Source organism: Plecotus auritus (assembly GCF_963455305.1).
Source record: "Plecotus auritus genome assembly, chromosome: 10".
Classification (NCBI taxonomy): domain Eukaryota; kingdom Metazoa; phylum Chordata; class Mammalia; order Chiroptera; family Vespertilionidae; genus Plecotus; species Plecotus auritus.
In genome coordinates, this window is record NC_137785.1 from 60991075 (window position 1) to 61004672 (window position 13598).

Consider the following 13598-nt stretch of genomic DNA (forward strand, 5'->3'; position numbering starts at 1 on the left):
AAACATGGATGAGAGAGACACCTGGGTGGGTTGTCTCCTGCACCAGGACTGGGACTCGAGCCTGCAGTCGAGGTCTGTGCCCTCGACCGGAATCAAACGCGGGCCCTTCCGTCCACAGGCCGAGGTCTATCCCCTGAGCCACACCGGCCAGGGCACCCCCTCTGTTTCTTATCAGCACAGGTGCTCAGGGGAGCTCCGTGGAGGAGGTCTGCGTGGAGTTTTCTTTCTTTCTGCGGACCTGCCGAGACGGCTGGCGTCCGAGTATTCCTGACGAACACGCAGGTGCAGGCAGAGCTGGGCCGGGGACCAGTGCAGAGCAGGTGTCCCAGCCCCGGGAGACAGAGCTGGGGTTCCTGGGCCTCCAGTGGCGAACGTTCAGGCGGGGGGCGGGGGGTAGGGGGTGCGGGCAGTGCCACTGCTGGGCTGTGAGACCAGCCGGGAGCACGGTTCCCTGCTACCCAGACGCCTCCCTGGACGAGGCGTGGCCCTGCCCATCAGAAGCCTCTGGGGTTTGTGCTGCAGGGACCCCAGGGATCCCCAGCTCCGTCTGGGATGCCGGAGGCCCTGTGACCCCCCAGTACCCTCAGCCTTGTCCCCCATTTCTCTCCTACCCCCAGCAACTGGGCCTCGACCTGATGACACCGGGGGGGGGGGGGGAAGTCCCCGTGGGCCCGTCCAGCCCCCCCACATGCCCGGGGCACTGCCTGTCTCACTGCATGTCTCCTGGGTCCTGGCGGACGCCTGCTTGCCCTCTCTCTCTCTCTCTCTCTCTCTCTCTCTCTCTCTTTTAAAATATATTTTTACTGATTTCAGAGAGAGAGGGAGAGGGAGAGAGAATCATGAACCGGCTGCCTCCTGCACGCCCCGCACTGGGGATCGAGCCTGCAACCCAGGCCTGTGCCCTGACGGGATCGACTGTGACCTCCTGGTTCCTAGGTCGACGCTCACCCACGGAGCCCCACCGGCTGGGCCCCGGCGCCCCTCTCCAGACAGCACCCGGAGCCAAGGGGGCCGGTCCGCACCTGATCCCGTCACCCCAGGGGCTGTGGCAGGCGATCAATCGCATCCGGAGGTGCTGACAGCCGCCTCCGTGTCCACCGAGGAATGGAAACAGGGCCTGTTGGGCACAGAATAGATGGTTACGAACGGTGCTGTCGGGAGGAATAATTACCGTATTAATAAGGGACCGCTGCCCAGCCGGCTCGGCGAGCGACCACCACTCCGCGTGTCGGGCTGGGGCCCTGGGGGGCACTTCGCAGCCCTCAGCCCCCTACGCCCTGGCCCCTGACATCTCCAGCCTCCAGCCCCCCGTGTGCGCGCGTGGTGGATGCAGCTGAGGCCGACCCGCTGTCCCCGGGCCCCGGAGCCCCGTCCCCGCGGGAAGAGGGAGCCGCCGGCCCGTCTCCCGGTACCTGGACTGTGATGCGCGCTAAATATTATGACTGCTCGGGCCCGGCAGTAATTGATTCACCCACACAGCCATTTAGGCGGCGAGCTGTTCGTTTTACAAATTCCACAATCTTTCAGAAATTCTTGCAGCGCCGGAGATTGGCCGGCCCCGATTCATTATGGTGATTGAATCCTCTTCAATGGAGAGCCGGCGAGGGCCAGGGCGAGCGCACGGCCGCTCCCCGCCGCGGAGGCGCGCAGGTTAAAAGCCTGTCTGGGTGGCATCATTCACGGCCGCCGTGCCAGGCGCGCTCGTCTTCGCGTGACCTTCACGAGAGGCAGAGAGCCCGCCGGACGGAGCGCGGCGTTTTCCCCGCACCCGCTCGCGGCCCCGGCTTCCCCGCATCCGAGGCTCGGAGAATTCCTAATTAAATAACCAATTAATACTGGAGCCCAGAAAAGGCGATCTTTTTTATTTTATTTTTTTAATTTTTCCTCCTCCTCCTCCTCCTCCTGAAATGCAAAATCGTAATGAATCAGAGCACAAAAAGCTGTCTGTCTCCGTCGCGGGGGAAAATAGAGACCCACCACACCTGAACCCTCGCCATCCGTCATTGTTATGACTTAGAACATCTCGGGCTAAATTGGGTTTTGTTTGTTCAGAGCAGGGAAAGTCAGATGGCTTGAATGACAAAATTAGAACACGCTGGCATCGCCGAGACAAAACCGCATAAAGAGAGCGCCGTGCAGGGGAGGGGGCTGCCAGCAGCCTTCCCGATCTCCGTGAAAACCCAGACGCCCCCCTTCCCCTCCTTAGCCCGCCCCATAAGCGCCTGACATGCCCCCCCCCCCACCGCACACACTCCAGGGGGAAAACTGTCCCCTGCCCCCTGGTAATTGCCCCAAATAGCCCTCCTGCCTTTGGAGATGTCAGGCCCCCCCCCCCCCCCCCGCTCCACCGCCCCTGGGGGGGGGGCATTGACCGAGCGTCCCCCACCCCCACCCCCAGGGATGGTCAGTAAGAGGGGCCGCAGGCACCTGAGTCTCCACAGCCTCACACCCTGCCCTGCCACACATCCTGTTTTTATTTTATTTTTTTTTAATTTTAAAAAATGTTTTTATTGACTTCAGAGAGGAAGGGAGAGGGAGGGAGAGAAACATCCATGATGATGACAGAGAATCATGGATCGGCTGCCTCCCGCACGCCCCGCACTGGGGATGGAGCCCACAACCCGGGCCTGTGCCCTTGACCGGGAATCGAACCGTGACCCCCTGGTTCCTAGGTCGATGCTCCACCCCCTGAGCCTCACCGGCCGGGCGCACATTCCGTTTGAAGGGGAAGCTCGCTGTGTAACTGGTGCCACCTGCACCGGACGCTTCGCCTGAGCACAACCAGAACCGGGAGCAAAGGTTCCGAGGGGGAGACGCTGAGGGACGGGCCCGCGGCTGCCCCCGAGGGTGGCCCTCGTCCACATGCTGACCTGTTGCTCTGTCAGCCCCGCCTCCTGGACCTGGTGCGTTGTCTCGCCTTCCCGCCTCTGCACACGTCACTTCCTTCTCCTGGAAGCGAATGCCCGACACACCTGGTCTCTGGGGGTGGTGGGGGGGGTGGGGGGTCAGGGCTCACCTGCTCAGAACAGTCCCCTCCCGCGTGGGACGCACGCTGCCTCCTCCCTCCCCTGTGTCCCTGGGGCATCTGTCCAGGCCTTGGCCTCCCTGGGCCCGGGGCCCTGAGTCCCGGAGGGAGGGTGACGGGTGGGATGTGCCAGCGGCCTCCTGATGGAGGTTTCAGGGGGCCCCGGCCCAATCCAGGTGCCACCAGCCTGTCGCTGGTGCCCGGTCCTCCCCCTGCCACCGTCGCCTTCGATGCAGACCATGTCGCTATGGCAGCCGTCCATACCTTCGGTGGCAGCGTGAGCGGGCGGCGTGTGCGGGGTTCTCTCGTGGGCAAAGCCGCGGTGAAGCGGCCCACGAGGACACGGGAACACGGGGGTCTGCGCGGCGGCCCAGGGCTGTCCACAGGCCGCGTGGACCTCCGTGCCCTGGGTGGTCCGTGAGCTCAGGGCACAGGCTGAGGCCTGGCACTCGCTCGCAGCACCTCGGCCCTCCCCTGAAGCACAGATGGGGGGCAGCCTTGGGGCCCAGGGGCGGGGTCGGGGGGGCTCACAACCCCTCCTTTCTTCTGCCTTCATTCACTCTGCCAGCCACGCCACCAGGCGCTGACCCGGGGGCCCAGGGAGGCCAGACCTGGGCGCCCACCAGGTGGAGGGCAGAGCTGTGGCCAGAGGTCCCGCCCCCAGGGGAAAATGCCCATCACAACCCTTGACCCAGTGACCTCCTTGGGCCAGACCTGGGCTGTGTCCTGGGGTCACCGCGGTGCCTGCTCTCACCCTGTTCGTGTCGGGCAGGGGTGGGGGCCGCCGGTACTAGGGGACCCCAGAGCACCCCGAGGCTGGGCAGCAGGGGCTCCGACCTCACCCAGGAGAGGCTTCCCGCAGAGCGACACCTGCGCTTCGAGGAGGCGGGCAGCCGGCCAGGACGGCCGCGAGGGAGCGTGTCCTGGCGGGCGGGCGGCCTGAAGGGAACCCGGGGCATTCGAGGAGCAAGAGGAAGCCGTGGGGAGCAGGACGGGACGGGGCGGAGGAGCGGGCTGGGGCGCGAGGATGGCTCCCGAGGGAGCGGGTGGGGGCGTCAGGCCCTGGGCCACACCGGGACCCGAGGCCCTGCGGGCGGCAGGAGCCATCCTGATGGGATGCCCAGTCAGTCCTCTGCCACCCCCGGCCGGCATGGCTCTGTGGTTGAGCGTCGACCTAGGAACCAGGAGGTCAGGGTTCGATTCCCGGTCAGGGCACAGCCCGGGTTGCGGGCTCCATCCCCAGTGGGGGGCGTGCAGGAGGCAGCTGGTCCGTGATTCTCTCTCATCATGGATGTTTCTCTCTCCCTCTCCCTGAAATCAATTAAAAAAAAAAAAAGATGAAGAAAAAAGAAAGGAAAGAAAAAGCTGTTACTGCGAGGCCCAGGGCCAGGAGGTGGGAAGGGAGCTCGGCTCTGTCCCCGTCCAGGGTCCTGTGGGATCCAGGGTTCCTGCACGGAAAGGGTGCTGGCTTCCCGTGTGGTCCAGTTCGGTTCCGTTTGGTTCGGGGCTGGGGGAGGGGGAGGGGGCGGAGCAGTGAAGGGCTCACACGTGTTGCTTGTAGCTGTGGTTCTGGGTCTTGTTCGAAACGAGAGAGGACGGGTCGGAGCTGGTTCTGGGTGCACAGCCTCCTGGGACGGAGCTGCCACGGGTCCTCCCAGACCCTGGGGTCCCCATCTCAGAAGAGGGGGGCGTCCCTCCCAGCCCGGGCTTCTTGGTAAGACTTGGGGGTCCTGGGGGGTTTCCAGGTTTTGGGTCAGCCTGTCCGAGGGAGGGAAGGGATGTGGACGGGGCGGCCACAGACGTGTGTCTTTAGGGCCAGCGGGCGGCCGAGGGCGGGGAGGGGTGCCTGCCTGTCCCCGGCCCGCAGGTCCGTCCCCACCCCTCTCGGTCCCTGGGCACCCGGCTCGGCACGCTGAGGGTGTCTGGGTGCCCACTCGTGTCCCTGGTGTGATGAGGGAAATGGAGCCCACGCAGGCCTGGAGGCCGGAGCGGGGGGCCCACTGGAGGGCGGGGAAGAACCTCGTGTCCCCCCAACCCTGAGGCCCCTCCAAGTGCCAGCAGATGGTGGGAGCCCCAGCCAGCCCCCGCTGGCCAGGCCGCCTCTCACCAGCCCCAGCCCTGCCGAGCCCCCTGGGGAACCACCTGGGGACCCTCCCGGCTCCGACAGGGTCTGCTCAGTGGTTCCCGTGTCTGTGGGCAGCGTCCCCCCACGCCGACCCGCGCTCCCAGAGCAGAGCCCAGGGGTTTCCTCCCGTCTCGGGGTACAGCCCGAGGAAGGGGACTTGAGTGGCACCTGCGTGGTGCAGGGACAGAGGGCCAGGTGCGCCCTGCCAGGCCTCTCCCGCCTGCCCCTTTCATTTATTTATTTTTATGGATTTCAGAGAGGAAGGCAGAGGGAGAGAGAGAGAAACATCAATGAGAGAGAAGTATCGATCAGGGGCCTCCTGCACGCCCCCCACTGGGGATGGAGCCCGCAACCTGGGCCTGTGCCCCAACCGGGAAGGGAACTGTGACCTCCTGGTTCCTAGGTCAATGCTCAGCCACAGAGCCACCCCAGCTGGCCCCGCCCCTGCCCCCCCGGATGCCCCTGGAATCGGTGTGTTCCCAGCACTGAGGGCTGGGCCTCAGCCAGCCCCCCAGCAGCCCCCGCCCCCACAGAGCCAGGCTCTCTGCCCAGCCCTGTCAGTCACCACGTGCAGAGGGGAGCCAGCCCTCCCCGGCCAGGCTCCTGTCAGGGTCGCGACCCTTGAGCTGGCCAGGAAGCAGGGTTTCCCTTTAAGGAGGTGCCTGCAGCCGCCTGGGCTGTCCAGCTGAGCCCCTGCCAGCGGCGTCTGCCACGTGGCCCCTGCCCAAGGCACCCGCCCCAGGTCCCCCTCCTCGAGGCCCGCTGCTTGGGAGCGTGGGCACAGGCAGGTGTCCGCCTGCTGTGGTGAGAGGAGGGAGCATTTGGCTTCTAGATCAGGTCTCAGCACCGAGGCCAGACCTGGGAAGGGGCACCTGCCCTGCAGGGGGGGGGGGGGATGGGGCGGGGAGGGGGGATGGGGCGGGGAGGGGGGGGGCACGGCCTGGCCCCGGCCCCGTAGCTGGCCCTGGGAGCCGGGGCCCTGACAGGCCATGTGAACATTAGGGTTCCGGGCCCACCAGCCCCAGCCGCACACAGCCTCTCATTAAGACCCGCCTGACATTTCTCTGCTCAGAAATCTCGGGGACATGCCAGACGCTTGCTATTTGCCATCACATCCGCCGGGGAGGCCGCGGCCGCCAAGTCCGTTCTCTGAAATGCTCCCCCAGAGGCGGCGGCAGGCTGGGCAGGTGCTGGCAGGGGCGTGGGCCGGGCTGCGGGCAGAAGGGGTGAGGGGCTGAGCTCCCCTTTGAGGGCAGGGAGGTGCCAGGGCCGGGGGCCGCGGGCCTGAGGAGGGGCGGGCGGAGGTCATTGATATTGGCATTGACCCGGCGTCTCTGAGGGAGGGCCTGTCATTTGGCCAGTGTGCCAGGCGTCCATGTGTCCGAAAGGTCACCGCGGCCACGGAATGTGTGCAGTGGAGGCTGTGGGTCGGGGGGTGCGCCACACGGCAGCTCTGAAGCTGTGTGTCCTGGCGGCGGGGGGCGGGGGGGGGGCGGGGGGCGGCCCACACGCCGGGTGCATGTGTGAGGCTGCCGTGGATACGCGTGGGGTGGCAGGAGGCGTGTGGAGGAATGAGGGCTGTGCAGGGGCCGAGGGGCCGGCCAGACTGGCGTTGCACCCTGGATTGAAGAAGACCGTGGCCTTGGGGGGCGGGGGGTGCCTATCCTGCAGGAGGGGCGTCAGACGGGCTCTGGGGTGGGCCGTGGTGCCAGCAGTCAGGTCGCCAGGGCACACCCCCAAGGGGACTGTGTAGATTCACGGAATGGGTTGCCTTCAGGTCTGGCTGGATCAAGGCTCTTACACCGTGAAATGAAGGTTCTGCTTCTTCCGAGCTTTCTCGGCCCTGCTTTCCTCTGTTGGCTTCCTCCTCACCAAAAGCAGCTCCTGTCGCCTTAGCAACCCAAGGACAGCTGCGCCATACCGGTCCCGTGTGGCCTCCCCTGGCCCAGGCGCTGGCCCCGCCGGGCGACGTGGGGCTCTGACTGGCTAGTCCTGGGTCGTGTAACTCCCTGTCGCCTGAAGAAGAGGAGTGACGGGGGGCTGCAGGCCACACATTTGCCAGGCCCCCGTGTTTCCACACGTGTCCCGGGGACCTTCCTCTCTCTGGGGTCCTCCGGCCTCAGGCGGTCCAGCCCCGTAAAGCCTTAGTGGTCACCACGGAGCCGGGGAGTCCCAGTGAAGGAGCCGGCAGAGCAGTCAGGGGCCTGCGTAGGGACCCCAGGACGGGGAGAAAGCGGAGGGCAGGGATGCGGCTGCGTTAGCGGCTTTATTCCCAGGGGTGGCCGGCTCTGCGGGGGGGGGGGGGGGGGGGATGGAGGATTGCCCCCTGCTGGGGTCCGAGGGAGCAGCACGGAACACAGTCCTGGTCGGGGCCCTGCACCTGCCCCAGAGGCCCCGGGGCGCGCCTCCCTGAGGGGGCTGGTGGCACCCGCGGCTGTGGGTGTAGCTCGTGTGCACAGCGGGGTTTGGGGGAGTGTGGCTCTGAGGGAGTTGAGGGTTCGGGTGCCCTGTGTCTACTTGCTGAGGAGCCCCTGCACTTCAACCTCTGGCCACCTGGGCTCGACACCCCCTCCCCCCAGACCCAGCCTCCCACCCCCATCTCCGGAGCACAGGCCTGTGAGGCCCCCCAGCAGCGGAGGGGCCAGCCTGCTGTTGGCCAGCGCTCACACCGCCCGGGGCTGCAGGGAGGACGGGCTCACAGCACTTCGGGGCACCAGGGGCATGTCCCTGGGGAGGGGGTTTGGAGAGTGGGGGGCAGCGTGGAGGACAGATGGGGGCCGCTCAGTGGCCCAGGCTCCTGCACATCCCAGCCCAGAGGCGCTGCTCTTGGGGTGGGGGCGTGGTTTCTGGGCGGGGGGTGGGGGGGGAGGCCCGGCACCCCCTTTCAGAAAGCAGCACCCTGCTCCCCATCGGGTAAGGCCCCCCCCCCCCCCCCCCCCCCCGCCCCAGCCGGGCCTCCTGAGCTGCAGGAAAAGTGCCTGGGCCTTGTTTGTTTTTGGAGAGTTTTAACTGGCTGGGCGAGGGGAGGCCTGTTAAAAGGGATTTAACTGGGGGTCACTGGGAGTTTGAGGGGCTTAGGAGGAAAGAAAGCAAATTCCCCTTCATCTCCCCAGAGCCGCCCTCCAAGCGGCCCAGCTGGAGGGGCGAGAACGGGGAGCAGCTTAAGTGGTCTGGGAACCTGGAGGGGTCTTAGCAGAAAGAAAGGCTCCCGGCCGCCGGGGGCGGGGCCGCGGCTCTCCCTGCGGCTTTCTCACCAGCCCCTGGCGGGGTGGGGGGGTGGGGGGTGAGGGGTGGGGGGGGGGCGTGCTCTGCCCTGGGGACCTGCAGACAGCCTGGGCCAGGGCCTGGGCCCACCGCCCCGGTGGCACCCCGGAACAGGGTCAGGGCCCAGCTGCCCAATGCCTGTGCAGATGCCTCTGGGTCATCGTTTTTTTTTTTTAAAAATAGATTTTTATTGATGTCAGAGGGCAAGGGAGAGGGAGAGGGAGAGAGGAACATCCATGCTGAGAGGGAATCATGGACCGGCTGCCTCCTGCACGCCCCACACTGGGGATGGAGCCCGCACCCCGGGCCTGTGCCCTGACCGGGAATCGAACCACGACCTCCTGGTTCACAGGTCGAAGCTCAACCCCGGAGCCCCGCCGGCTGGGCCGCCTCTGGGTCTTTGATCTGAGCATCGTCTGTGAGCGGACTGGCCAATGTCCCGGGGCCGGGCCTGCTGCCGGGGCACCAGGTCCACTTCCTTGATGACCCAGGGGGGGCTCTGCCCATCGGCACCCGGGCGGGGGGTGGGCGGGGCGGAGTGCGAGGACCCCTCGCTGATGGAGGAGAGGCACCGTGGGGGCTCCCCATGGGGAGTGTGCCCACCACCTGCTCCCTCTTAGCGGTTCCCCCGGCCTCCCCTCTAGGGACCTGTCTCAGCACCTCCTCGCCAGGGCTGCGGGCCGGGGGGCGGCGGGGGGGGGGGGCCCTGCTGTGGCTCCTGCCCGGCCTCGTGGGAACGTCTATTTTTATGGGAAACGGCAGCGTGGCGAGGAGGGGGTCCATCAGCTGCTAAAGTGAGGCGCCCGCCGCTCCCGGGAAACGCTGCTGTCAGTGATGATTTACGAGCGATCGCCCACCGGGAGCTGCCGCCTGTGCTGGAGGCCGTTCCCGCCTCTCCCGCTGGGTGGGCAAGGCCGCGGGGGGCCTGGCTGCTCGGGGTCCTGGGGGGGGGCCCCCCACTGGCCATTAACCCCTCGTGGTCTGCATTTCAGTTGCGAGCAGCTGGATGGAAGGGAGGGGGCCGCTCGCCCCCAACTTGGCACCGAGGTGGGGAGGGCATATGGACGGCGGCCCCTGGCAAGGCGCCCACGCCAGGCCCTGGCTCCCATCCCGGCGTGAGCACGGGTGGCGGCGGGAAGCTCTCCATCCCTCCTGCCCCGCGAGGCCCCGCCAGGCTGCCTGCGGCCCCCGGGCTCCCCAGAAGCCAGCGATTCGTCCCCACCCACCCGAGACCCCTCGGGCCCCAGGGCGGCCTCCAGGTCACCGCGCCCTCTGACCCCTGGGCGGTCGCGGGGAGCTGCGGGCGGCGGAAGGGCTGCGTGGATCCGTACAAATGAGATGTTATATTTCCATACATTTTATTTGCAGCCTCATCTGCGAATCTAATATTGACCCGGAGTTATCTGTGACGGGGAAGTTATTAATTCTGACAGATATAAGGGAGAAGCTAATATTCGCCTTTACAAACACCTAATATTAATCTCGCGCTGTAAACCGCAGCCCCACACGGGGCGGGGCGGGGGGGGGGGGTGGGGAGGGGGGAGGGCAATGCCCGCTCAGAATTTGATAATGAAAAATGGGGACGTTTCATTTCAGGGAGAGGATAGAAGCTGCGGGGTGAGCATCGGGGGAGGCCTGGGCGGGGTTCCCGGGGGCCGGGGGCCCGCAGGGGCAGGGCGGGAAGCCTGGGGGGGCCCGGGCTGTCCGGGGGCACCTGCAGCTCAGTGTCTGGGGATCACGAAGGCCCCCTCGCGCCCCGCGTTGCCGACAGGCCCCTGCTGCCCCGCCGGAGGCACCCACAGCCGCGGGGAGCTGGCTGGGGGCCCGTCCTCCCCCCTGGTGGGCAGGGGACGTGGGAGCAGATTGAGGAGGGGCCACAGGTCCTCGGTAACGTGGGGCGCTCGGGGGCCCAGGCCCCAAGCAGGTGCCACCTCACACACGCCCTTTGCCCCTGGGCCCTGCGGTCCATCCCCTCACTGAACCCCAGGGACCCCCTTTTGGCATGGGGGCCCCGCCAAGGTCTCACGCTCTGAGGTCCCTGGGGAGCCCCTTCCTTTCTTTTTCTGTTTAAATTTATTTCATTTATTTTTTTGTGAATCCTCACCCGAGGGTATTTTCCCATTGACTTTTTAGAGAGAGTGGGAGGGAGAGGGAGAGACAGAGAGAGAAACATCGATGTGAGAGAGACATGGACTGGTGGCCTCCTGCATGCGCCCCAACCAAGGCCGACATCAAGCCTGCAACCGAGGTCCGTGCCCTTGACCGGAATCGAACCTGGGACCCTTTAGTCCACGGGCTGACGCTCTACCCACTGAGACACACCGGCCAGGGCCCAGGCTCTCAGTTCTACGTGTTGAATTGGGCCCCAGGTTCCTATGCCGAGTCCTGACCCAGCACCGCGTGCAGCTCCCGTGGGAAGGGGGCCCTCGCCGTGGAAGGAGCTGAGTGAGGGGCGGCCTGTCATCTTCTTAGGGGGGCCTGGGGCCCAGCGATGTGGGAGGGGGGGGCAGCAGCCTGTCGCCGTCCCCGGGCCCTGGAGGGAACCGCTCTGTGGCCGCCACGCTGGGCCCCTGCGCTTCCCTCGTCACTGTGCACAGGCACAGCCTCGGGCGGGACCCCTGCGCACCCTTCAGTCCCCCCGTGCTGCACAGGGCAGGTGCCCACGGGGAACCGTGGGACTGATGGCTGGGCACCTCGGGGAAACACAGCAGGAGGCGTGGCCCAGACCCCTGCTCGCTCCTCACAGAGCTGAGGGCCAGGGGCCGGGGGCCGGGTGTGTGCACGGGGCATACCCCAGCGACAGCGACCTTCTCACCCCTCCTCTCTCCACCCTCCTCGCCAGCACCTGCTCAGGGGCATCCCTGGGGCACACAGGCCGTTCAGTCCCCCCACCCCCACGTTCCAAGCAGACCCCAGGACAGAGGGGCAGGGCCTGTGGGGCTCTGATGGCCCAGGAAGGTGGGATCCTGACTGCGTCTCAGGGCTGCAAATCACTACGAGCCTCTAAGGACCTGTAGGAAGCATGTGGGGTCTGTGTGAGTGAGTGTGTGTGAGAGTGTGTGAGTGTGTGTGTGTGTGTGTGAGTGTGAGAGTGTGTATGAGTGTGAGTGAGGGTGTGTGTGAGTGTGAGAGTGTGTGAGTGTGTGTGTGTGTGTGAGTGTGTGTGTGAGAGTGTGTGTGTGAGTGTGAGAGTGTGTGAGTGAGTGTGTGTGTGAGTGTGAGGGTGTGTGTGAGTGTGTGTGTGAGGGTGTGTGCGAGTGTGTGTGTGAGAGTGTGTGTGAGTGTGAGAGTGTGTGAGTGTGAGTGTGTGTGAGTGAGTGTGTGTGAGGGGGTGTGTGAGTGTGAGAGTGTATGTGTGAGTGTGAGAGTGTGTGTGTGAGTGTGAGAGTGTGTGAGGGTGTGTGTGAGGGTGTGTGTGAGAGTGTGTGTGAGTATGAGGGTGTGTGTGAGTATGAGAGTGTGTGTGAGTGTGAGGGTGTGTGTGAGTGTGTGTGAGAGTGTGTGAGTGTATGTGTGAGTGTGTGTGAGTGTGAGAGTGTGTGTGTGTGTGGGAGTGTGTGTGAGTGTGAGTGTGTGAGTGTGTGTGAGTGTGTGTGTGTATGTGTGAGTGTGTGTGAGTGTGTGAGAGTATGTGTGTGTATGTGGGAGTGTGTGTGAGTGTGAGAGTGTGTGAGTGTGTGTGAGTGTGTGTGTGTATGTGTGTGTGTGAGTGTGTGAGAGTATGTGTGTGTATGTGGGAGTGTGTGTGAGTGTGAGAGTGTGTGAGTGTGTGTGTGTGTGTGTGAGTGTGTGTGTGAGTATGAGAGTATGTGTGTGACAGTGTGTGTCAGTATGGGTCTGTGCAAATGTGTTCGTATGAATGTGAAATTGTATGTGAGTATGAATATGAGTGTGTGTGAATGCGTGTGTGTGAGTGAGTGTATGAGTATGGGTCTGTGCAAGTGTGTGTGTGTGTATGCATGTGAGGGTGTGTGAGAGTGTGTGAGAGTGTGAGTGTGAGTGTGTGAGTGTGAGAGTGTGTGAGTGAGTGTGAGTGTGTGTATGCATGTGAGAGTGTGTATGAGTGTGAGTGTGAGTGTGAGAGTGAGTGTGTGAGAGTGTGAGTGTGTGAGAGTGTGTGTGAGTGTGAGTGTGTGTGTGAGTGTGTGTGAGTGTGTATGAGTGTGTGTGTGTGAGTGTGTGAGTGTGAGTGTGAGTGTGAGTGTGAGAGTGTGAGTGTGAGAGTGTGAGTGTGTGTGACTGTGTGAGTGTGAGTGTGGGTACTTGCACACTGTCCCATCCCGTCCTTTGTGAGGCTGGTGAGGAAGGTGACGTGGGGGACGAATGTCCGTCCTTGATGGCCTCTCCCTCTCGGGGCCAGGCCCGCACTCGGGGGCTGGGCTGGGCTCTGGCCAGAGCTCCCAACAGGTGCCCCCCGGAGAGCCGGCCCCGTTGGGAGGCCAAGCCTGTGTGTGGGTGACAGTCCCTGTCCCCTCCCAGGTGGCACCGCCCCGGGACCCCTTCGGCCGCAGGGAGCACTGACCGGCCCGCGGCGGCCCCCGGCCCCACAGCTGTGACCACGCCGGCCCGTTGGCAAGGCTGCCTGGGGAAGGCGGCCAGCGCGCCACCAGCGTTGTGATCAGGGAAACAACACCTACGGAATCTATTATTCATTAAGTGTAACCAATGTGTAATTTAAAACAGCGGGTTTTGTCAAATATAATGTTAGGTCAGCATAATTTTCTGCCTATTACTAATATCTATACCATCTTTGCCTTAGTCAGCTCTATTTAAATATGCAATCATTTACAGCTTTTGAGAATATTTCTGTGCAGTCCCGATTTCCAATATTCAACGACGACAAATTTTATGCTGACATCAATAGCAAACTATTAAAGACAGTATTTCATTATTGGTTTTTCATCCCCAAAGTTATTTACAATTATATACTAAGCACCGATATTAAAGGAAACCTTTTAAATGAGGTGCTATCTACTTTAACAATATGTCTGTCGCCCGATGAGACTGTGTTTAAAGATTTTATCAAGAAATGGTTGTTTGCTGAGGTTATGTTTTGTCCATGAAATATGCATTTCATATCTCTTTCATTTCATTAACATAATTTAATTTGTGCTTTGCATTTTGTGCATAATACATATTTGATTTACAAAACAAATATTTCCATTAGAAAATGAATTTCATGCA